General features: G+C 34.8%; 1 protein-coding gene across 8 annotated transcripts in view; it reads left to right on the top strand.

Moving 5' to 3' along the window:
• Positions 1-22,479, top strand: part of SSBP2 (single stranded DNA binding protein 2) — a 296,491-nt gene that overhangs the window by 146,028 nt on the left and 127,984 nt on the right. The gene's annotated exons all lie outside the window — the stretch shown is intronic.

Here is a 22,479-nt window from a genome sequence, read left to right as displayed (position 1 = left end):
GGCTATCATTATAAGAGCAATAATTGCAAAGGACAGAAGTTTCAGGGTGATACAATTTGGCTTATAACATAGAACTACTTGATGGTCATGTCTGTCCATGGACATGGATAAGTCCAAATATGATGGATTTCATTAGGAGGAATTGGAAAGGCAATGACCTAAGATTAATTCTGACTTTAAGATTCTATCTGAGACTTTCCTCCAATAATACTACATTGAGATGCCTTAATGATGAGCTATGTAATACTTTTGAAAGATTTTCTGTATTTTACTTTATGTTTTCTGTGTGTTACCCTGCAGCAACATGGCATAAGTAGTGAAATGGGTACAATTCCAGGCTCTTCTGCTTCCTCAGCCAGATGCCCTTATGCAGGGAACAGTGTACATATCTTGTACAGTGGTACACAGCATCTCTGTTTGGTGATCAACATGGAAATGTGGATCGTTTCTCTGTAAGCTGATTGCTGGTGGCATGTGATCTTGTTAATGTCGCCAATTGCTCCTCTTATTGTTGGAGTAATTTAAAAAAAAATGACTATCATTACTCAAAGACTTGTTTCCTTTGAATGAAGTTGTTTGTTTTTCTTTTCTTTTTTTTTTTTTTAAGATTTTATTTATTTATTTGCCAGAGAGAGAGAGAGAGAGAGAGAGCACAAGCAGGGGCAGCGGCAGACAGAGGGAGAAACAGGCTCCCCACTGAACAAGGAGCCCGATGCGGTACTCGATCCCAAGACCCTGGGATCATGACCTGAGCCGAACGCTTAAGCAGCTGAGCCACCCAGGCGCCCCTGAAGTGAAGTTTCTTTTAATGAAAGTTCTAAAATTTGCTTGATTTCAGATAACTAGAAGATTTAATTTTAAAGAAACCTGGTATTAATTCAGTTTACTAATCAACCAAAAAATATTAATTGCACTATGTTTTTTTTAAAATTGAACTCATTTATTTACTTATTTATTTATTTTTTAAGTGGGGGGAGGGGTCTGGGAGAGGGAGAGAGAGAATCTTAAGCAGGCTCCATGCCAAGCATGGAGCCACATGCAGGGCTTGATCTCACAACCCTGAGGTCATGACCTGAGCCTAAATCAAGAGAGTCCAATGCTTAACTGACTGAGCTACCCAGGGGCCCCAGGCTACTATGTTTGATTATAATATTTCTTATACCAATTATAGTATTAATATTAGTGGTAGCTGCAGGGATTTCCCTCTCCTTCATATATGTGTGTGGGGTATGTGTGTATTAATATATATGTGTATATTTATATTTATAAATATATTTAAATCTGCAGGTTCTTTGAAGTAAAATTGATATACAAAAAAACTGCACATATTTAATATATACAGTTTGATGGGTTTGGACATACGCATACACCTTTGATTACCCACAGTTAAGGTAATAAACATATACATCACCTTCAAAAGTTTCCTTGTGTCCCTTTGTTGGTAAGAAAACCTAACATGGTAAGAAAACTTACATGCACAACACTGTATCAGTAACTATAGGCATTATATTATACAACAGATCTCTAGAATTTATACATCTTATATGGTGATAACTTTAGAGAACAACTCCAATTTCCTCCCCCCATCATCTGGCAACCACCATTCTGTTTTCTACTTCTATATGTTTGGCTGTTTTAGATACCTCGTATAAGTGGAATTGTGCATTATCTTTCCTTCTGTGACTGACTTCATTCATTTAGCATAATTTCCCCCAGCTCTATCAATTTTCCATTGTACTTATATACCACATTGTCTTTATCTCTCATCTGTCATTAGACATGTGAGTTGTTTCCATGTCATGGCTGTTTTGAATAATGCTGCAGTGAACATGGAAATACAGATATTTCTTTCATATCCTGATTTCAGTTCTTTTGGATATATACCCAGAAGTGGTGTTGCTGTATCACATATTAGTTCTAGTTTTAATGTTTTTAGAAACCACCATACTGTTTTCCATAGCAGTTCCTCCATTTTATATTCCCACTAATGGTATAAAAGGGTTCCCATTTCTCCACAACATTGCCAACACTTATCTTGTGATATTTTTTTTTTATGATAGCCATACTGACAGGTGTGAGGTGATATTTCATTATAGTTTTGATTTTCATTTCCCTGATTATGAACACCTTTTCATATGCCCGTTAACCATGTCTTTGGAGAAATGTTTATTCAAGTCCTTTATATATTTTTTAATTGGCTTATTTGGGATTTTTCACTATTGAGTTGTAGAAATTACGTATTTTGGAAGTTAACCCCTTATGGGATATATGGCTTGCAAATACTTTCTTCTATTCCATAGGTTGTCTTGTCACTCTAATGAGTATTTCCTTTGCTGAGCTGAAGCTTTTTAGTTTGATGTGGTCCCATTTGTCTATTTTTGCTTTTGTTGCCTGAACTTTTGATGTCCTATCCATGAAATCATTGTCAAGAACAATGTCATGAAGCTTTTCCCCTATGTTTTCTTCTAGGAGTTTTACAGTTTCAGTACTTATTTAAGTCTTTAATCCATTTTGAGTTGATTTTTGTGTATGGTGTAAGATGAAGGTCTAATTTCATTCTTTTGCTTGTAGATATCCAGTTTTCCCAGCATCAGTTGTTGAAGAGATAATTCTTTCCCCATGGTGTAATCTTGGCACCCTTGTTGAAGATCAATTGACTGTTTATAGATGAGTTTATTTCTGGTCTCTCTGTTCTATTCCATTGGTCTGTATGTCTGTCTTTATGTTAGTACTATACTGTTTTAATTACTCTAGTTTTGTAAAATATTTAAATCAGGATGTGTGATGCCTCCGGCTTTGCTCTTTTTTCCTCAAGATTGCTTTGTCTATTTGGGGTTTTTTGTGTGTGTGTGTGGTTTCATATGTATTTTAGGATTATCTTTTCTATTTCTGTAAGAAATACCATTGGAATTTTGATGGGAATAGCATTGAATCTGTAGATCACTGGGTTTTTATGGACATTTTAACAATATTAAGTCTTTGGGATGTTTTCCAATTTATTTGTGTCTTCTTTAATTTCTTTTATCATTATATTGTAGTGTAAATGTACAAGTCCCTACAAGCTACTTGGTTAAGTTTATTTCTAAATACTTTATTCTTTATGAAGCTATCATAAAGAGGAATTATCTTAATTTCCTTTCTGGATAATTCCTTGTTAGTATACAGAAATACAATTTATTTTTGTATGTTGATCTTGTATCCTGCAACTTTACTGAATTGTTTTATTAGTTCTAGCAGTTTTTTTGGTAGAGTCTTTAAGGTTTGCTACTCATAATCATGTCATTTACAAACAGATAATTTTGCTTAATCCTTTCCAATTTGTATGACTTTTATTTCTTTTTCTTTTCTTTTTAAAGATTTATTTATTTATTCATGAGAGACAGGGAGAGAGAGAGAGACGCAGAGGCAGAGAGAAGCAGGCTCCCCGCCGAGCAGGGAGCCCGATGTGGGACTCGATCCCAGGACCCCGGGATAATAACCTGAGCCGAAAGCAGATGCTTAACCATCTGAGCCACCCAGGCGCCCGTTTCTTTCTCTTGTCTGATTGCTCTAGCTAGGACTTTCAGTACTATGTTGAATAAAAGTGGTGAGAGTGGGTATCTTTGTCCTTATTCTAACCTTGAAGGAAAAGCTTTAAGTTTTTCACCATTAAGTATGATGTGAGCTGTTGGCTTGTCAAATATTGCATTTATTATGTTGAGGTACATTCCTTCTTTACATAGTTTGTTAAGCTTGTTTTTATCATGAAAGAGTATTGAGTTTTGTTAATTGCTCTTCTGCATCTGCTGAGATGATCATGTGATTTTCTTTCCTTCATTCTGTTAATGTAGTATATCACACATTGATTTGCATATGTGGAACCATCCTTATATCCCATGGAATAATCCCATTTGATAATAGTGTATGATTCTTTTAGTGTGTTGTTAAATTTGATTTGCTTGTATTTTGTTGAGGATTTTTGCACCTAAGTTTATCAGGAATATTGCCCTGTGGTTTTCCTTTCTTGTGGTGTGGCATTGGTATCAGGGTATTGCTGGACTTATAAAAAGTTTGGAAGGGTTCCCTTCAATTAATTTTTTTGGAAAACATGAGAAAGATTAGTATTAATTCTTCTTTAAATATTTAGTAGACTACACCAGTGAAGCCATCTGATTCTGGGGTTTTCTTTGTTGAGAGAGTTTTAATTACTGTGATTCAAACTCCTTACCAGACCTATTGGTATGTTCAGATTTTCTATTTCTTCATGATTCAGTCTTGGGAGATTGTATGTTTCAAGGAATTTCTTCTTGATTATCCAATTTATTTGCATATAATTGTTCATAGTAGCCTCTTATGATTCTTTTATTTCTGTGGCATCTGTTGTAATGTGTCCTCTTTCATTTCTAATTTTATTTGAGTCTTCTCTCTTTTTTTCTTAGTTTGGGTAAAGCTTTGTCAATTTTGTTTATCTTTTCAAAAAACCAACTCATAATTTTGCTGATTTTTAAAATTGTCTTTGTAATCTCTATTTTATTTATTTATGCTCTAATCCTTATTATTTCATTTCTCCTGCTAAATTTGGGCTTGGTTTGTCCTTTTTCCACTTCCTTAAAGTGTAATATTAAGTTGTTTGAGATAATTTTTTCTTAATGTAGGCATTTATTGCTATGGAATTCTCTCTTAGAACTGCTTTTGCTGCATCCCATAAATTTTGATATATTTTATTTTCATTTTATTTGTCTCAAGATATTTCTTGATTTCCCTTCGAATTCTTCTTTGGTTGTTCAAGAGTGAATTGTTTAATTTTTACATATTTGTGATTTTTCCAATTTTCCTCTTGTTGATTCTAGTTTCATATCATTGTGAATGGAAATGATACTTGATATGATTTCAGTCTTAAAATTTGTTAATACTTGTTTTCTAGCCCAGTATCCTGGAGAATGTTCCATGTGCACTTGAGAGGAATGTATATTCTGATGCTGTTGGATAGATTGTTCTTTATATGTTTATTAGGTCTATTTGATTTACAGTGTTATTCATGTCTGCTGTTTCCTTATTGATTCTCTGTCTGGATGATCTATCCATTGATGAAAGTGGGATATTGAAGTTCCTTTCTATTATTGTATTGCTGTCTATTTCTTTTTTCACTTTTATTAATATTTGCTTTATATATTTTTGCTCCAGTGTTCAGTGCATATATATTTACAATGTTATATCCTATTGATGAATTGACCTATTTTTCATTACACAGTGACCTTCTTTGTTTTTTTTTTTAATTGAAGTATAATTGACATATAGTGTCCTGTTAGTTTCAGGTGTACATCATAGTGATTCAATATTTTATATATCACAAATGATCCCCACAATAAGTCTAGTTGCCAAACAAAGTTATTACAATATTATTCTATTCCCTATGCTGTAGCTTACATCCTCATGACATGTATTTTATAATTGGAAGTTTGTATGTTTTTAATCTTTTTCACCTATTTTGTCTGTCCCCCCAGTCCCTCCCTTTTTTGGTAACCAATGGTTAGTTGCCTGTACCCAGGATTTGTTTCTGTTTTGTTTGGTTTGTTCATTTGTTTTTGTTTTGTTTTTGTTTTTTAGATTTCATATATAAGTGAAATCATACAGTATGTGCCTTTTTCTTTCTAACTTATTTCACTTAACATAATACCCTCTAGGTCCACCCAGACTGTCACAAATGGTAAGATTTCATTATTTTTATGGCTGAGTAATATACCAGTGTGAGTGTGTGTATGTGTGTGTCTGTGTGTGTGTGTGCATGTGTGTAGCATATCTTCTTTATTTATTCATCTATCAATGGATATAGGTTGCTTCCATACGTTGGCCATTGTAAATCATGCTGCAATGAACATAGAGATTTATATATCTCTTTGCCTTGGTGTTTTCATTCTTTTTCAGGTAAGTACCCAGAGTGGAACTGTTGGATTATATGGTAGTTCTTTCTTTTAAACTTTTTTGAGGAGCCTTCATACTGTTTTCCATGGTGGCTGTACCAATTTACATTCCTACCAACAGTTTATGAGGATTCCCTTTTCTCTACAATCTTATCAACATTTGTTATTTCTGGTCTTTTTAATTCTAGCCAATCTGACCAGTGTGAGATAATATCTTGTTGTCATTTTGATTTGTATTTCTCTGATGCTTGGTGATGTTGAGCATTTTTTCCTGTGCCTGTTGGCCATCTGAATGTCTTTTTTGTAAAAAATGCCTATTCATCTCTTCTCCCCATTTTTTGATTGGCTTTTTTTTTATATTAAGTTGTGTAAGTTCTTTGTATATTTTGAATGTTAACCCCTTGTTGGATGTATGATGAGCAAATATCTTCTCTCATTCAATAGGTTGCCTTTTCATTTTACTGATGGTTTCCTTCTCTGTGCAGAAGATTTTTAGTTTGATGTAATCCCGTTTGCTTATTTTAGGTCTGTCTTTATTTCTTGTGACTGATTTTGACGGAAAGTTTATTTTGTCTGATATTAGTATTGCCAAACCTGCTCTATTTTGGCTACAGTTAGCAAAATATCTTTTACCATCCCTTTGCTTTCAGAGTGTGTGTGTGTGTGTGTGTGTGTGTGTGTGTGTGTGTGTGTGTGTGTGTAAGTCTATGTGTATTTTTAAAGTCAACGTGAATCTCTTGTAGGTAGCAAATTGTTTGATCCTACTTTTTTTTTTATCTATTATTCCACACCCTGTCTTTTTTTGTTTTTTAAGATTTTATTTTATTTGACAGAGAGAGGCACTGCAAGAGGGGGAACACAAGCAGGGGGAGTGGGAGAGGGAAAAGCAAGCTTCCTGTGGAGCAGGGAGCCCGATGCAGGCTTCGATCCCAGGACACTTAATGACTGAGCCGAAGGCAGACACTTAATGACTGAGCCACCCACGCGCCCCTCACACCCTGTCTTTTGATTGGAAAATTTAATCCCTTTTCATTTAAAGTAATTACTGATAAAAACTTACTATTGCCATTCTGTTAATTGTTCTCTGGTTGTTCTGCCATTCTTTTGTTCCTGTCTTCCTCTCTTGCTGTCTTCCTTTGTAATTTGTTAAATTTTTATATTGGCATGCTTTGATTCCTTTCTCTATCTTTTGTGTGTCTATAAGAGATTTCTTTGTAGATTTTTCAGTTCAGTTATTCTCTACTTCAGCATCAGTATTTGTTTGGTTCTCTTTTATAGTTTCTGTTTTTGCTCATATTCTCATTTTTTTTCATGGATCATTTTCACAGTTTTGTTATCTGTGTTTTCTTGTATCTCACTGCGCTTTTTTTAAATTATTATTTTATTTATTTGTTTATTTTATTATGTTATCTAAGTCACCATATAGTATATCATTAGTTTTTTGATGTAGTGTTCCATGATTCATTGTTTGCATGTAACACCCAGTGCTCCATTCAGTACGTGCTCTCCTTAATACCCATCACCTGGCTAACCCATGCCCCCCCAAAACCCTCACTTTGTTTCTCAGAGTCCATAGTCTCTCATGGTTCGTCCCCCCCTCCGATTCCACCCCTCTTCATTTTTCTCTTCCTTCTCCTAATGTCCTCCATGCTATTCCTTATGTTCCACAAATAAGTGAAACCATATGATAATTGACTTTATCTGCTTTACTTATGTCACTTAGCATCATCTCCTCCAGTCCCATCCATGTTGATGTAAAAGTTGGGTATTCATCATTTCTGATGGCTGAGTAATATTCCATTGTATCTATGGACCACATCTTCTTTATCCATTCATCTCTTGAAGAGCATCTCAGCTCTTTCCACAGTTTGGCTATTGTGGACATTGCTGATATGAACATTGGGGTGTATATGGCCCTTCTTTTCACTACATCTGTATCTTTGGGGTATATACCCAGTAGTGCAATTGCTGGGTCATAGGGTAGCTCTATTTTTTATTTTCTGAGGCACCTCCACACTGTTTTCCAAAGTGGCTGTACCAACCTGCATTCCCACCAACAATGTAAGAGGGTTCCCCTTTCTCCACAACCTCTCCAACATTTGTTGTTTCTTGCTCACTGAGCTTTAAAATAATTATCTCTTGGTCAGGCAATCCACAGATTTGCATTTCTTTAGGGTTTGTTATTGGAGATTTATTTTGTTCCTTTGCTAGTACTGCATTTCTCTTATTATTGTGTCCTTTATAAGCTTTACACTGGCATCTCCACATTTGAAGAAACAGCCACTTCTTTCAGTCTTCATAGAATGGTTTGGCTGGGAAAGATCTTCACCATCCATGTAGCTAGAAATTCTGGGAGTCTCTCCAACCTTTTTTTTTTTTTTAAGATTTATTTATTTATTTTAGAGAGAGAGGGTGAGAATGTGAGCAGGGGCAGAGGGAGAGAAGCAGACTCCCTGCTGAGCACAGAGCCTGGCATGCGGCTCAGTCCCATGACCCTGAGATCATGACCTGAGCCAACATCAAGAGTCAGATGCTCAGCAAACTGAGCCACCCAGGCGCCCCTCTCCAACCTTTTTTTATGAATATGTATGTTCCATTCTTCTTCCTCTCTCCTGGAAGATATTTCCCAGTATTTCACACTTTCTTTCAATCCCACAGAGTCGTTATTGGTACAGAGAGCCACCTGCCCCTTTCTCCTGGGACGGTGCATGGAGATACTGGGATGTTAGATGCAAGTTCCACCTTTCTCTCTTCTCCCTTTTCCCTGAGGAAGTCTTAGGATTATGTACCTTCTCTGAATCTCGCAGAGTCAAGTGAGCTGCTGAGATCTACTCTGGATTTCTACTATCCACTGAGACTCCCCCGCCACTGGCTGCTGAGATCTTTGCCTGCTGTTGTGGTCCACACTGGTTGCTGAGGTCTGTGTTATGTGCTGCCATCCATGCCAGCCACTGGAGGCCTCGGAGTCTATTGAGAGCCACTTATCCCTCTGTCTTGTTCTTAGCTGCCCTGAGGCATTGTAACTATGCTGGATCTTTCAGTACTCTCTGAATGAGGCAAGATAGGAACAGTTCTCTTGGGCATTGCCTGAAGGGCTGGAAATGTTGGATTCACCCCTGGCTTTTTCTTTCCCAGTGAGAGAAACAGCATGTTGAAGGTATTTTTGCGGCACTTATCTCTGCTGTCATGGAGGAGGGGAGACACGGGTCAAGTGAAACTGCTTTATTTACCCATTTCAATGCAGTTGCTCTTGGTTTTGTGCTCTTCTAGGATGCTGCATCTTCTTAACTGGATTCTGGGGTTCTCATAAAAATATACCGGTCTGTATATGGTTAGTAAATCAGTGTTTCTGTGTCGGGAAGAGGACTGGGATTTCCTATTCCTCCATCTTGCTGATGTCACTCTGTATATTAACTGAGGGAAATTTAAGAAAACTATAAACTTAGGTACCTAGCCTCTGAAAAGACATTTACCCCTTTCATTCCTCTGTTGTAAGACAAATAGTGTATCATTTAAATGGAAGGATATCTTGTTAATTTTTTACCTGTTTATGGAATGTCTTTCTTTTTGAAAAATCAAAGTTTTAAACATTTTTAAGTCATGATGGTTTTATCTTAAAGTAAGATTTGAGTCTAGCTAGAATCAATAGTGGCATAATTGAAATTATATCTGAAGACTCAGACTTTAGGTTTTCCTAAACCACTTTACACTGCCATGATTATTACCATAACAGGCTTTAATTTGGTGTCACTTTGAATTTAGGCCATGATGTCAAACTGTGCTAAAAGAAATTCTCCAGTGACTAGAACTATTCAGTAACAGCTGTTGCTCTGTGAGAAGATTTTTTAAAACTTGCCAGCAAAAGAGCAGTTTGATATGCCTTTTAAATTATTACTGTATATTGGGGTGCCTGGGTGGCTCAGTCCATTAAGCATCTGCCTTTGGCTCAGATCATTGATCCTGGGTCCTGGGATTGAGCCCCACATCGGGCTCCCTGATCAGCGGGGAGTCTGCTTCTCCCTCTCCTTCTGCCCTTCTCCATCCCTGCCCCCACTCATGCTCTCTCCCTCTTTCAAATAAGTAAAATCTTTTCAAAAAAATTATTACTGTATCAGTTGTTGTTTATGTATGTAGAGGTTGACTTTAGTTGTGGATTCTTTTTTTTTTTTGGATATCAGTTATTTAATTCTTTTGAACAAAGTAGATTTGGTATGACTGTACCCACAGTGGAGGATCTCAGTATTGGGAGAGCAGTCAGATTTTAGAGAAAATCATCAGTCTGATTTTGTATTTTATTTTGCTTTGTAACATCATGGAGGCATGAAGGATTTCTTCTGGGATATAAATGTATCTCTTGTATAAATGATTTTTAAGAGTTTAACTAAAAGTAGTTATCTCCCCACTCCCTAGGCTACCTTTGTTAAACTTTTAAGATAGTTGTTATAGAATGATAATCGATATTAACTTCTGATTAAGAGGCCAGTTTCAGATATTGTGCTCCATAATTAGACAGCTTGAAGAAAAAAAATTTCCAACTTTTTTTGTTTGCAAATATATTCCTGGAAGAAACTGAATAATTTAATAAAATTTTCATATTATATAGTAAAGAATCATTAAGCATCATATATGGAAAGGGATATTGAGAGAAGTAGATACACAGAAAACTGTACATAATACTTTATCATCTTGCAAAGCTCACTTTGATTGGGGTAGGCATGGGAATCATAGGAATTGGTCCTTTTCAGCTACCATGGTATTGCTTTTGAAATTTTAAGTAAACAAGGAACACAAAAGTGGAAGTATGTAGAGTTTTGCTTCTTTGACAGCAGCTAGCCAGATGTTTCTAGAACTAATTTGCTTGAAATGAAAGAATCTGGTGAGGTGATGTTTGGCATTAGAAGGAGCAGGAGGGGCACCTGGGTGGCTCAGTCAGATAAACATCTGCCTTCAGCTCAGGTCATGATCCCAGGGTCCTGGGATCGAGCCCTGCATCCGGCTCCTTGCTCAGCGGGAAGCCTGCTTCTCCCTCTCCCACTCCCCCTGCTTGTGTTCCCTTCCTCGCTGTCTCTCTCTCTGTCAAATAAATAAAATCTTTATAAATAAATAAATAACTTATTATTAAAAAAAAAAAGGAAGGAGCAGGAAACCAGGACAGCACTTTTGAATACCAAAGTTTATAAATGATTGGCCCATTCTTGGGTCCAGCTTTCTCTTGATTTCTAACTGATAACCCTATTTTGCATGAGTCTTTGCCTTTCTAAGATGCTTACTACAACCCTAACTCTTCATGACTTTCTTGCTAGAGAATCAACTGTTGTCTGTATGAGTACAGACAACTTGGCTCATAATCTTGAGAGAATCTGATGGGTAGTCTGCTTTCAATCAAATATTTCCTTTGAGACAATCCGTTACATATAGTAATTAGGGATGAAAATCTCAGCAGAATGTTTTTCTTAAAGTGGTTAAGGTTAGAACAAGCAATGAAACATGTTTAATACACAATTTTAAGAAAAGAATTGCATTAAAGGACTCACAAACTGAATAAAGAACTGAAACTAAGAAACTGTTAGGTACCAGGGCAGCTCTAAGCTCTAGCCTCTTTCTCTCTCATCGCTCAGCCATTTCAGTGTAGGTGCTCTCATGGCTGTTTGTTCTCTCCACACACATACTCACCCCTTTCTCCTTCATGCCCGTCATCATTCACACTCCTCTTGTCTCTTCCTTTTGCTGCGGATTAGCCAGTTTTCTTTTGTTTATGTCTGAGAATATTCATTCTACTAGCTAAACAAGCCTGCCCACTTCACAGATCACCAATTAGCCTAAAGATTAGCTACCCTTGAGACAGTAACTACTCTGATAATAATGGATCGGTGGTGCATTGCCAATTGAGGGTTGTGGCAAGACAAGTGAGATGGGGAAGCTGGTGAAACTAATTCATGTGGATTTTCTAAATGAGAACACTATTCTTTTGAGAAGCAGTTACTTTACATTTTTGGGTCTGATACATTTAGAAAAACTTTGGCTTTCAGGAAGGAGAAGGAAGAAAGGAGGGAATATTCATAGAATATTTAGAAGCCAGATGATGATCTAGGTGCTTTTTTATTACTTCTTGCATAATCAGCCAAGGTAATTTAAGTGACATTCCTAATTTTAAGTGAGTAGCATAAATAAGATTTGCAGTTAGACCTGTTTATTTGCCTGTCCCCAGAGTCCATGATTTTCCCCCAAGCGCACCATAGTGTCTTATTACTTCAGTTATACATTTGGTGACATATCTTGCTTTGTGTTGTTGCTTCAAGTAGAGAGGAATTTAATATATGAGATGAGATGGTCTTGCTAATAGAGAGCATGCATGTTCTATTCACTCTTGCATAAAACCTGTATGTACAATAGTTTCTCAGTTTTTAAATTTTATTTTAAATGTTGTTTCACCTACTAAATGATAGAATATTGCCTTATGATAATAAAATCTTATACAGTATCCAGGACTAGTTGAAATTTGAGATCAGGTATTTAAACCTACATTCATAATACTAGAAATTTGAGATCAGGTATTTAAACCTACATTCATAATTATTAATCATAATTCATAACCTACATTCAGTTGAATATTTTTCATTGCCTTATTGTGGTGGGGTTTTTTTCTACCTTTTATATTAATGCATGATAGTAAAATTCACCCTTTTTGGTGTGCTACTCTGAGTTTTGACAAACACATAAAGTAACACAATCACTACTCTAATGATGATACAGAACAATTTCACCACCTAAGAAAATTTCCCCCAGCCCTTTGTAGTTAAATCCTCCCCCCCACCTCCAGCCACTGGTAACCACTGATTTATTTTCTGTCCCTATAGTTTTACCGTTCTAAAACGTCATATAAATTGGACCATACATTATGTAGCCTTTTGAGGCTGGCTTCAATCACTTAGCATAATGTATTTGAGATTAATCCATGGTGTAGCATGTGTTAGTAATTTGTTCTTTTTACTGCTAGGCAGTATTCCACTGTATGAATATACCACAATTTGTTTATCCATTCCTCACTTGAGAAACATTTGGAGTGTTCCAGTTTGGAACAATTACGAATATAAACATCCTCAAACAAGATTTCATGTAAACATAGGATTGTTGCGGTGGGGTTTTGTTTTGTTGGTTTTCATTTGGAAAAATACATAGGGTTAGGATTGTTGTGTCATAGGGTGCTGTGTTTGACTTTACAGGAAACTACAAGGGGCACTCTGGCGCGGCTCAGTTGGTTAAGCATCCGACTCTAGGTTTCGGCTCAGGTCATGATATCAGGGTCATGGGATCGAACCCAGCGTTTGCTCCCTGCTCAGCGGGGAGTCTGCCTGAGATTCTCTCTCTCCCTCTCCCCCTCCCACTGTGTATGTGCTCTTTCTCAAATAAATAAAAATCTTAAAAAAAAAGGAAATTATCAAACTGTTTTCCATTTTCCATTTCTAAATGGATATAGGAGAGTTGCTCTGAATCCTCACCAGTACTTGGTATTATCAGATTTTTTGTTTGTTTGTGTTAGCCATTCTAATAGGTATGTAGTGAATTCTCATTGTGGTTTTGTTTGCATTTCCCTATTGACTAATAATGGTGAGCATATTTTTATATGCTTATTTGTCATCCCTATATCTTCGGTAAGGTGTCTATTAAGATCTTTTATGCATTTTTAAAATTGGGTTGTTTGTTTTCTTAAGTTTGAGGATTCTTTATGTAGTCAGGATATAAGAATTTTATCAGAAGTATGATTTTCATATATTTTCTCCCTGCTGTGGCTTGTCTTTTCATTTTCTTAATAGTTTACTTCAAAGAGCAGAACTTACTTTTTTTAAGGTGTTTTTGTTTTTTATATTAATTAATTAATTTTTTCAGAGGATTTTACTTTTGATGATGTCCAATTTATCAGTTTTTCTTTTGGTGATGTATCTAAGGAATTTTTTTTCCTATGTTTCTCCTGGAAGTTTTATAGTTTCAGGTTTTACATTTCATTCTGTGATCCATTTTGAGTTGATTTTTATATGTGCTCCAAGGTTTGGATTAAGGTTCTTATTTTTTATCTTTATTTTTATTTTATTTATTTGTTCTTTTTTTTAAGATTTATTTACTTATTTGAGAGAGAGAGAGAGAGAGTGCATGAGTGAGACGGGCAGAGGGAGAGAGACTCTCAAGCAGACTCTGTGCTGAGGGCGGAGCCCGTCACTGGGCTCCGTCTCAGGACCCTGAGATCACGAACTGAGCCAAAACCAAGAGTCAGAGGCTTAACCGACTGTGCCACCAAGGTGCCCCTATTTTTATTTTTTGGTCTATTGATATCCATTTATTCCAGCACCCTTTGTTAAAAAGACTCTCCTTTCTCCGTTGAATTGCATTTACATCTTGGTCAAAGTCATCATGTGTGTGTGGATCCTCTGTCCTTTTTCCATTACCATGTTGTCATTGCTATGCTTTGTAGTCAGTCTTGAAATCAGGTAGCATAAGACCTCTAACTTTGCTTTCTATTATCAAAGTTGATTTGCCTATTTGAATTCTTTTCCTTTCTATATAAATTTTACAGTCAGCTTTTGATTTCTATAAAACAGACCTGTTGGGATATTGGTTGGAATTGTGTTGAGTTTATAGACAGACTGAAGAGAATTGAAATAGTAACAATATTGTCTTCCCATTCTTGAGCACTATATATAGTTCCATTTGTTTAAGTAATTTTTCATTTCTCTTGTTAGTGATTTGTAGTTTTCAGTGCACATATTTCTGTTAAATTTACAGAAAAATACTTTTATGATTTTTTTGGTATAGTAAATAGTACTTTTGAAATTTCAGTATCTAATTGTTATTAGCCCATATATAGAATATTGATTTTCTACCTTGCTAAGCAACTGAATTTTAGTTTTAGTAGCTTTTTTTGTAGTTTGCTTTAACGTTTGTATGTAAGCAATGATATCTGTTTAGGAATCCAAAAAAAGAGTACTTTTTTTTTGTTTTGTTTTATTCACGATATCCTTAGGAAATGGGATGCTTGTTCTGATATGGTTAGGTGATTCTTATGGGGTTTTTTTTTCTGCTTCGTTGTTTTTAGTGTCAATAATTTGGTTATCAGAAACCAATTTAACCAGTTATCTCATATAAAATGCATATTCTTATATAGTTATGGTATGTGTTTGAATATAAAGTAACATAGGGCCGTGCATGTTTCTTACAGTCTTCTCTGTTAATGGGGTTTGAAAGAATATGTATCTTACTTGCTGTAGGCAACTTAGATAAAATAACAAAAATGGAAAATACCTTCTTGCTACGGTGGTACTTCTTTTTGCACTGCTTAGTCATCATTGTTATATAAATATAAAAAGGTCTAAGCATTTTAATCATGTTCAAGACCGCCTTCATATTTTACATGATTTTTAAAAAAGAGTTGTGACATTGCTTTAGTGAGTTCTCAAGACCTTAAAAATGAACCTTTAATTTGAGCAGATAATGATTAATGAGAGGCATTTACAGTGTACAGTGGCTATCTAGATGCAATTCTACTCTGTAGTGTTTTATTGATTTCTTCCCTTCTGCATTGCCACAACTCAGGATTTCTTCTCAGTATTGTAGGGTCACTGAAAACAAAATGCAATTCATTCTGCTAGTTTTGTCCCTCCTCAATCCAAAGATTTTCTTATGTTTAGTATTTAGTAGAAGAGTTTTATCTAATAATTTTGCTTGCTCATTTATTTATCCATTCATTCATTACCTGCTTTTTTATTTAATAGACATATTTGTTTGTGGGCATATATCCTAAGCCAACTGGTTTGGACTAGAAATTATTAAATAGAATTATTCTTTTAGGATTGATAAAAGGAAGAGAATGGACCATCTTTTTCAGAAAACTACATTGCCATCTCTTATTTCCCCAAATAAGAGATAAGACTTTTAAAGATACTTTCAGTCGTGATTTAGAAAAAATAGTCATTGTTGTTTTCTAGGCTTTAAGAGACTATTAACAAAATTTCTGCTTTTTTTTTTCTATTCTCAATCTGTTATTTTCCTTGTCCAGTATCATAGGATGGTCTTATACTAAAGCAGAAAAGAAACATTCTTGGGGAAGGATTTTTCACAGGATTATATTATTTGGTGTGATATTTTATTCTAGCACTTTTAGATGTTTATCTGTAACAGTTGAAGTCGTGCTTAAAACCCTAAAATTTCTTAAACACATTCTTCTCTAAATATTGTTACTCCTTGGAATACCTAATGAAAATACAACTTATTTATGAAACATAATTTCATAGCCAAGTCTGCTAAAACGTATCTTTACCAAATCTAAGAATTCTTAGGCTTTCCAATGCTACTTTTCTTTGGATGAAGTGTGATGAGAGTAAGGGGTAGGGGTAGAAAAATATGCACTGTGGTAGCTTTTTAGTCATATCTAGCTAGAGTAATACGTATGCTACCTGCATAGCCAAAACACTTTCTCTGTCTACAAGTTGATTTTGAAGTTCTTTCAAAGAGCTATTTTCCTTTGTTTTGGCAGGAAAATCTTAAGCTCTGGCTGCATCTCCCTTACCCCCACCCCTCAAACCCTTTGGCGGTTAAGAGTTTATGGTCGCGTCTTTTTTCCTATCTAAACAGGGAGCAGGGCAGTGAAATATAAAGGTTTTCTCACTATTAATCTTGGGGATTGATGTTTTAAAACCCAATAAAATTATCGATACTCTTGAAATTTAACACAACCTTGAAAAAAAGGGAAATAATATAAGAATCTAGTAGCAACATGACGCTTGTTTCTAACTAAATAGTGTTATGCATTTAACCATGGCACACAGTAAAAGGCTCACTTGATGTTCCATTGTATTCTGTTATTTACTATAGTTTATTAAACTTTTATTTTTCAGGGAAAATAATCTTTTTTTTCTGATTATGGAATTTATATTGTATGTGTTGAAATCACAAAATAATTGGAAGAAGTTGAATGTTAGTGTAATCAAGATAATTTTGCTTTCTTTTAAAAAGCAGATTAAAAGGTTATTTAAGAATTTTAGGTTAGCTATGGGCAAATAAAACTGGACTTTGGATACCTTATATAATACTCTGTCAGAATAGATTGTTTTTTTGTGAGGAAACTGTAGGATTTTGATAGTTGCTTTATGTAAAAATAATTTTTATGTATGTACAGACTTGACTATACTAAAGGTTTCATTACTGCTATAGTGATATGTATTAAAATGAAGGATCCATTTTAGAAATGTGGATAAGTGAAATTTTGATAAGAAGGCAAATTGATTATTTAAGGCAGAAATCATTAGTAGTTTGCAGTTCATTTCCATTGTTTCTTAGAACATTATAAATACATTTTTAAAAACATCTTCCTAAGCATGCTGAATTTCCTGCTTGTTGTTCTGATAATTCTAGGCATCATTACACTGTTTTAGAGACCAGATGTCCAGGCCTGACAAGCCACAGTAAATATAGTTAGTACTACCACTGTGTAGAATAAATCTTTTGCTTTGACCATTATTTTGGTTTGAAGCTTTGGTCAAAGAGATAAGACAGGAAATAAAAGGTATCTTGAAAGAGAGGGAAAGTAAAATACAAGTTGAGACAAGCTTTTTAAATTTAAATATGCAGGTGGTTATGATTTCCTAAGGAATAAAAGTATACTACTATGTTTAGAAAGTCATGTCAATTAGAGAAAGGATAGTTCAGTATTAAACCATGGATTCCTGATACAAATTTAGTTTAAACATGTAAAATTTTGTATTTTGTCAATATACTTGCATGAATGTTCTTATGTGTTCAACTAACATCTGCTGTGCCAGGTGTTAGGAACACAAAATATGCATTGCTTAAATATGAACTTAAAAAATTACAGTGTAGAGAAAAAGCTACATAATGAAAAGACAACCAGATAAGCAATTTCAATGAAGTGTGGAGGTCGTTTATTTAAGAAAAAGTACAAGGTGCTATAGAAACGCATGGCAGAAAGAATGCAAAACCTCAAAATTCACAGGCCATTCATTGTGTAAACCTACAGAAAAGGGCCTTGCTACACTAGTGAGGAATAATTATTCCTAGACTGTCTGCTGCTTTAGTCCCACGTTAGCTTAAAAGCGAGAATCTAGCACGCTGTACTCTGTGACAGTATCTTTCAAAAACAAAGGCAAAGTAGCGACTTTTTGAGATATATGAAAACTGAAAGAATTAATCACTATCAGACTTGTCTAAGAGAAATATTAAAGGAAGTGCTTCAGGCAGAAAGAAAATGACACCAAAAGGAAGTATGGATCTACCCAAAGGAATCAGAAATTATAACAATGTGAATAAACATACATATTTTTATTATTATTCAAATCTCATTAAAAGATAAATGACTTTAAACAAAATGATAACAGTGTTGCTGTAGTTTTTAACATATGTCAGATATACAATATATGACAAGGTGTATAACACAAAGGCTGGCGGGAGAGAAATGGAAATATACTGTTTTAATGTTCTTTATGCCATGCATGAAATGGTAAAGTATTCTTAAAGATAGACTATGAAAAGTTAAATATGTATGCTATGTAAGTATGTATACTATCAACCCTCGAGCAACCACTAAAATAAGAAAACAGTTATTTAATAACCGATCAAAACAAATAAAAAAGAAATCATTTAAAAACTTTCAATTAATCCAGAAGAGAACATCAAAGAGGAAAAAGGGTACAAGGAATAGATGTGACAGATAGCAATGTGACAGAGTTAAACCTAACCATTTTAAGTGTCACATTAAATATAAAAGATTTTAAAAGCAGAGATTGTCAGATTGGATGAAAAAGCAACATCCAACTATATGCCACCTATAAAATCCCATATTAAACAAAGAGAAACAAATAAATTAAAAGTAAAATGAATGGAGAACACTATTCAAAACAAAGTTGGAGTGGCTATAATAATGTCAGAAAAAGATTTCAGAGCAAAGAAATATAACCTGGGATATAGAAGTTTATTTCATAATAAGTGTTTATTTCATTAAAAATGCCCTCTTTATCCTGCTACCAAAATGAGATGACATTCCAATAAAGAAAACTAAGGATCAGTATTCCAAACGAATGTAGATGCAAAAATTCTTAACAAAAATCAAGCAAACAGAATCCAACAGTAAAAAAAAAAAAGGACATATACTGTGAGCAAGTGGGGTTTATCCCAAGAATTTTAAGATTGGTTTAACATTTGAAAGTTAGTCAATGCAGTTGGTCATCTCAGTACACACAGCAAAAGCATTTGACAAAATCCAACATTCTTTCCTTACCACTCATAGAAAACTGAGAATAAAAGGAACTACCTCAATTTGATAAAATCCTGCCACTGACATATTATTTCATGGTAAAATACTGAATGTTTCCCCTCTATGGTCAACAATAAAGCAAAGGTGTCAACTTTTAGTACTTCTGTTTGTCATACTGGAGGTTCTAGCCAGTGCAGTCTGACAAGAAAAAGGGGAAAGCAAACAGAAATGAAGTGATAAAGTTGTAGATGACATCATTAAGTAGAAAACCTAAAGTGGGTTGAGGGTGGAGATGTGACGTGAGACTCGAAAGGTAACTAAGGGGCAGACCATGAAGGCTTTTTAAATCCACATTAAGGAGTGCCAGAATTTGATAAGGACAGTATATAACCAATAAACTTTTTTTCTACATTAATCAGCTTGCAATTAGTATATTTTGATTGCGTTGTAGAGCATGACTCTGGGCAGAGACTTCAGTTAGAAACTTATAGAAATAATGTAGATTAAAAAAAGAAGAAATAATGTAGATGAAAGATAATAGTTGCCTAGACTAAGGTAGTAACAGTAGGGATGGAGAGATGTGAACAGATTTGATTAACTATTTAAAAATGGAATTGACGGGACCTTTACTACATGTGGAAGATGGTGCATGATGAAGAATCCAGGACAGCTCACATATTTTAGACTTGGCAAACTGGCTGGATAGCAGTACTCTTCACTGAGCTATGTGCCATGGGAGAAGAAATAAGATTGGGGTAGGAGGTGAGAAGATGCGGTAGGTTTTAGATATGTGTAACTTGAATACTTTTTGATAGCTAAGTAATGATGTGCTAGAGCCAGTTTATACAGATGTCTGGAAAAGGAAGAGAGTTTTGATGGGAAATAATAGATTAGAAGACACCACATGGTCACTCAAGCCATGGGAATGGAAGAGATTGCCTGGGGAGAGGATAGAATATGAGCAGGAAAGTGGGCTTGAGTGAGAATTGGCTTATAAAGGAAGAAGGACATAAAAGTGAGATTAGGAAGAATGAATCAAAGGGTCAAGGAGAAAACCTAGGTAATGTTTTATGGATAGAGATGCTTTCAGAAAGCAGAGATTGGGTAATTGTGTCAAATACTGCTAACTAGCATCTATATAGGGGTTACTAGGGACCAAGCACTGTTACAGACAGTTTTGCATACATTAATTTTTTACATTTTCACAATGATCTTTTGAGCTAGATATTATTATATCCCAGTTTTGCAGAGGTGAAAAATGAGGGTACAGAGAAGTTAAGTGACTTGCCCCAGAAAATGCATAGCTGGTAAGTGATAGAATCAAGATTTGAACTTGAGCAATTTGTGTAATTTGTACTCTTGACCAGCAAGATAAAAGATGAAGTTACAGATGAATTTAACAATAAAGATTTTACTGATAACTTTAGCCAGTTTTAGTGGATCAATGGGGCAAAACCTGATTGAAGTGAAATGAGGAATAAATAAGAAAAGGGGAGTGTAGACAATGCTTTCATGAAACTTGGGTATGAAAAGGAAGAGCAGAACAGTAGGAGAGTACTATTTCAGATTTAGGAAGGGGCTTTCTTGAGATAGGCAAATCCTAAATAAGTTTAAATGCTGATGAGAACAAGCAAGTAGAGGGAGAGGGCTGGAAGACTCATGAGAGGGGGAGAGAAGGAATAAAACGAGAGAGGTTCTGAACCATGGTAAAAAGGCAGTAGGGAATAGAATCCATAGCAAATAAAAATATAGGGGCCCTAGGAAGAGAAAGACCCCTTTTGTTGTCACAGTGGGCAAGGAGGAGAGCATGGATATGGATGCATATAAACGTACAGGTTTCCTGCTGTTCCAACTCCTTCAATATCAATTTCTCTCTCTTTCATAGATTTGAAACAGGGATGAAAATTCTCTGTGTCAGCAAGTTACTACCCATTTAACTTGGACTTCTGTTGGCTAAAGGGGAGAGGGAAGAGCATCCTTCTACTTTGCTATTGAAATACAGGTTTCTAAGACACAGACTGAGCTGGGGAAGTCTTTCGGGTACCGTTCCAGCATGGAGGATTTTCTGCCACTTTTGAAGAATCACATTTGCAAATTACCACAGGAAATGAACATACTCCTTGGGATTGTGTGCCAGGGTAAATCTGTATTGATAGAAAAAGTCGAGTATAAAGATAATCTGTAAAATACTCAGAAGTGATAGTAATCATGATATGCAGTATTTTTTTATAAACAATTGTCTAGAATATTGGGTCAGCAAACTACAGCCCACTGCCTGTCTTTATAATTAAAATTTTATTTGAAAAAAATTTGATTTGTAAATTTGTTGGGACATAGCCACATCCATTCTTGATATCTGTTTGTGGCTGCTTTTGCACTCCAATATTGGAATTAAATGGTTGCAACAGAGATTACATGGCCTGCAAAGCCTGAAATACTTACTGTTTTGCCCTTTTCAGAAAAAGTTTGCTGATCTCTTATTTAGAATAATAAAGCAGTTAAAGACTTGGAAAAAAAATTTTGAGAAAGAGAAATTAAGATACTAAAAATGTGAAGGGAATTAGAAAAGCATAAGGTATTTAGGATATATTGCTAAATGAAAATATCACTTTACAAACCTATATAGATTATACCTTACTCTCACCTTTATTTCAAAAATTTTTGTTAAAATGTTAACAGTAGTTGTTTCTGAATAGTGAGATTTTACTTGATTTTCATTTTCTTGTTGGTTCTTACATGTTTTCTGATTATTTTTTTACAATGCACCTGTGTTCCTTTGTTAATAATAAAACCAACTATTAGTAGACTGGGATGAGAACATAGAATTCAAAGCAAATTAGAACATGAAGAATGGGAAATTTGGCAAGGTCAGGCAAAGATGAGAAAATCTTTCCTGTTGGTTACCAAGAAAGTTGGAAAATTTTTTTGATAAATTCCTTATATTAACCAGTATCTGATATGAGCACTGTCCAAAAACATAGTATCCCACCAAAAAAAAAAAAAAAGAGTTATATAAGTTATAACTTATATTTAGGCTTTGTTCCTCATTTCCAAAGATACAAATTTTTAAAGTTTATGGAGATTTTAAAAATTTTTGTGACTTGTAGATAATGCTTTGTATTAGTGACTTACTTTTAATTAAAAAAATTAAATTCAGTTATTTAGCTGTAAATAAAACCAGTACTTTAATATATGATAGAAGTTGTAGCTTTGTTAAGAAGCCTCAAGTATGCCTTAAAAAAAAAAAGGTGAACAGCTTTTATTTGGGCAGAAATAAGTCAGAAATTGCAGAAAGTAATCTTTTCAATGAAGTACTGTTAT

The sequence above is a fragment of the Zalophus californianus genome, chromosome 5 (genome assembly GCF_009762305.2).
Source record: "Zalophus californianus isolate mZalCal1 chromosome 5, mZalCal1.pri.v2, whole genome shotgun sequence".
Classification (NCBI taxonomy): domain Eukaryota; kingdom Metazoa; phylum Chordata; class Mammalia; order Carnivora; family Otariidae; genus Zalophus; species Zalophus californianus.
The sequence above is the reverse complement of the archived record's forward strand: the minus strand, read 5'-3'. Positions and strand labels throughout refer to the sequence as shown.